This window comes from Lipotes vexillifer, unplaced genomic scaffold (genome assembly GCF_000442215.2).
Source record: "Lipotes vexillifer unplaced genomic scaffold, Lipotes_vexillifer_v1.1 scaffold1785, whole genome shotgun sequence".
In the NCBI taxonomy this organism is placed as follows: domain Eukaryota; kingdom Metazoa; phylum Chordata; class Mammalia; order Artiodactyla; family Lipotidae; genus Lipotes; species Lipotes vexillifer.
In genome coordinates this window covers 39,575-43,350 of record NW_006785388.1, presented here as the reverse complement: position 1 = coordinate 43,350, position 3,776 = coordinate 39,575, and positions in this window count along the sequence as shown.

Here is a 3,776-nt window from a genome sequence, read left to right as displayed (position 1 = left end):
CCCCCCGGCAGGATCAGGTGTCAGGTTTGTACACTTGCTCAGCAGTTCCCCGACTGGGGCTGACAACATCTGGACACTTAGGAGGGAGGGGCGGAGGCCTGGGCGTGGGGCTGGGAAGAACTCTCTGATGAGGCAGAGGAAAGAGACCTGACTGCCGAGCTCAGAGGTGGGAAAGGAACACGGGCCCTGAGACCAAGAGTGTGGATTTGGGGGAGCGTGGAGGCCAGAAAGGGGGTTGTCTGCCCGGGAACTGCCCTGACAGTTGTCTGGTCTGTGGGCGTGGCCAGTCCTCTCCAGCCGCCGCCGCCGGCTTTCCTGCCAAACGTTCCTCACCAAGAGGGTCTCCCAGCTCCTGGGTGATGCTGCCCAGACCTGCTCAACGCCCAGCGCCACCACCCACCGTTTTGGCCAGTCTTTGCGGTGGCTGGTCTTTGTTCGGCTCCAGGATGGCCCGCCTTCTAGTTGGAGCCGCAGAGCAAATGCAGTGCCAGTCACCAGCCACCATGTGTGCCCGGAACCAGCAGCTCTGGGACCCCAACACTCGAGCACGTTCTGGCTGTGGGGTCAGATGGGGGGGATAGCCTTTGGCTTGCATTTTCTGCGGTCCCCTCCTGCACCCCCTTTTCCTTTGTGACGTTGAGCTTTCCTTGTTGACTGGTTCAAGCTCTCTATGTGTTAATGATATGAGCCCTGAGTCACGTCTTGCTACTATTTTTTTGCCCCGCTTTGTCACCTGTGTCTTGACTTTGGGGTTTGGGGTTCGTGTTGGCCAGGCATACGATTTTAGTGTTTGTGTCATCAGACTTTCCAGGCTTCTCCTAGTGGCTTCTGGGGCTTCTCGTCGGTTTGTTTGCTTCAGACTGACTTGGAGTGGTCTTCTCCATTTAAAATTATCGTGTATTAGTTACCCATTGCTGCATAACAGGTTACCCCAATCGTAGCACCTTAACACAGCCAACCGTCGTAATCTCCTGCGTGTGTGAAGGACAGGACTCTAGAAGGCTTGGCTGGGGCCTTCTGGCTTGGGGTCCATCACAGGCTGTGGTCGAGGCCTCCACTGGGGCCACAGCCCCATGGTCTGCCTAGGGTGTGGGGATGGGCGGGGGCAGCTCTGCTTCCAAGATGGCTCGCGTGGCTGTGGCAGGGCCTCGGGCCTCCACACCGGGCCTCTCCCTAGGGGTGCTCAGGGTGGGGCTTCGCCAGAGCCCACGACCTAGCACAGAGCAGCCTCGAGATAGACGCCTCAGTGTTTCTCTAAGAACTTCACCTCGAAGTGACACCCCCTCACCTCTGCTGTATTTTTATGGCTTACACGGGTCAACCCAGGAACAGCGGAGGAGGGGACGGTACCCGCTAGGGCGTAGCTTGTTCGCATTCGTGGCGGATGAGAAGGCTCCAAGGAGTGTCCTCGCTCCTGAATCTGTGTGCGGGACTCCTGGTCCGCACAGGCCCCTTGGGAATGCATCCTTTGTCTGAGCGGGGGTGGCAGGTTCCAGCCCGGGACCCAGACAGGCAGGGCCTGTGTTTGCAAGGGCAGAGTGAGTGGGTTTTCACCTTTAAACGGTTGCAGGCAAAACACACAAAAAGCCAGAGAAAGAGGGCCTTCCCTGGTGGCGCACTGGTTAAGAATCCGCCTGCCCATGCAGGGGACACGGGTTCGAGCCCTGGCCTGGGAAGATCCCACGTGCCGCCGAACAGCGAAACCCGTGCGCCACAGCTACTGAGCCCGTGAGCCTGAACTACTGAAGCCCATGTACCTAGAGCCCGTGTTCCGCAACGAGAGAAGCCACCGCAATGAGAAGCCCGCGCACCGCAACTAGAGAAAGCCCGCGCGCAGTGACGAAGACCCACCACAGCCAAAAGTAAATAAAATTTTAAAAACAAAAGTTAAAAAAAAAAAAAGCCAGAGGAAAGAAAGAACATGTGACAGGACCCCAGCATGGCCCACAAAGCCAGCGGTGCGTGCCCTCTGCCCAGGAGTTTGCAGCCCTGATGGGAGTCCAGGCTAGTTGCGCTGCCATGGGCGCGGGGGCCAGCCGGAAGCGCTTTCTCATCACAGCAGCCCATCCACTGCCAGGGCCAGGCAAGTGCGCACCCAGGCCTGGGCCCCAGTGCTCCCCGACCTCCAAGGTCCCCGCCCCCTCTCCTTCTCAGTGGGGTGGGGGCGGGGGCAGCTACCTTGCCTGAGGCTGGGGTGGCCTCTCTGTGCCCATAGGTGCAGGCCCTCCTCTCCCAGCTCCTCTCCCCACCCCGCCAGCCTCCCACCATGCAGCTGGGAAGTGGGTAGGGGCAGGGAGCAGAGAGGGGTGGGCCCCATTGTGAGGGTGCAGGCTGGCGAGCCCCTGTCCTCAGTGACCATGCCAGGTAGCCCCGGGCTGGGCTGTGATGGCTCTGCAGTGGCAGGCGCCAGCCCGGGGTGGCAGCCGAGTGTCCCTTTGGTCCCAGGAAGGAGCTCCCACTGTGGCCAAGGGAGTGGTGCCCGCCTCATCCTTCTTGCCTGGGAGTCAGACGTGACTCCCTGATGACACGCTTGGTGGCTCTGAATTTGTCACGCAGGTTCTGTGGGCGGTGAGTGCCTTTCCTGTTGGCTCTCGCTGCTGGGCAACGCCGGGGCCCTTGGCGACAGCTCCCCGGCCCCGTCCGAGGCCGCCACACACTTCTTGGACCCCAGGACCGTGGGTGTCGGGAAAGCCGGGCTCTCTGTCTCCGTCCCAGGAGCAGAGGCCGAGGCCGAGGCCGTGCTTGCTGGGCCCGGCCTCGTGGCTGTGGTGGTGGCTGCCGGGGACACCCTCTGGCCGCGATGTGGGGCCGCAGGGTCCTGGGGCTCCAGGAGACGCTTGGGCCCGCTGCAGCCCCACACTCCTGGGCCATCTGACTGTCCCCCTAAGTAGAGCCACCTTCCAGTCCCTCAGCCCTGGGCAGAAGGCACGGCAAGGCGGGCCCGGCTTCCCTGCAGTCTTCCCTCTGAGGCGGCCTGCCCACGGGGGCCCAGGGCACTGCGTGGGCGCTGGTCCTCCCTTGCCCGAAGGAGCTCTTCCTAGCGGCCTGCTCTGTGGATGGGCGTAATCAGGGCGGCGGCCAGGCCCTGTCCCCACCCGGCCGCCACCCACCTGCAGTGTTCATCCTTGGCCCTCACCCTCTCCGCCCGCCCGAGGACCTGGGTGCCTCCCCACACTGAGCACGGCGTCAGTACCTGGCCCGTCCTCAGTAGGTGCTCCGACCCAAGGGCAGTCCCCCAGCCCCGCCCATTGTTTAGCGCTTTCCTCAGTCCTGCTCCCCTGGCTGCGGCCTCGCTGGGCTTGTGGGGACCTTCCAGACACACACACACACACACACACACACACACACACACACTCCCATCACTGGCTTCATCGGAGTTCCTGGGGGGTGTGGAGGTGGCTGCCCTGGAGCGCCCTGGCCCTGCGCCCTGGAGTTGGGTGAGGCCGCCCGTGCTGGGGGCCTGCACGGGAATCCCAAGGGTCTCCAGACTACTGTCTCCCTTGTTGAAGTGCTGGGGCTCCCTCACTGTCGGGTGGGCGGCAGTCCCATCCTGAGGGGCCGGTGCTCCCCTTTCCTCAGCGGGGTCCCTCCCATCCTCCTGGGGGAGCGTGCAGCAGGGAGGGTCGGGTGCAGAGGTGTGGCCAGAGCAGGGGTGGAGGCTGGCCGTGGGGTGTGGGTGGTCAGCTCCACCATCCCCCTGCCCTGCCCTGCCCGCAGCTGGACCTGCAGGATGGGGGGCTGCTCCCAACTGGGGCGACCAGCCACCCCCCCCCCCC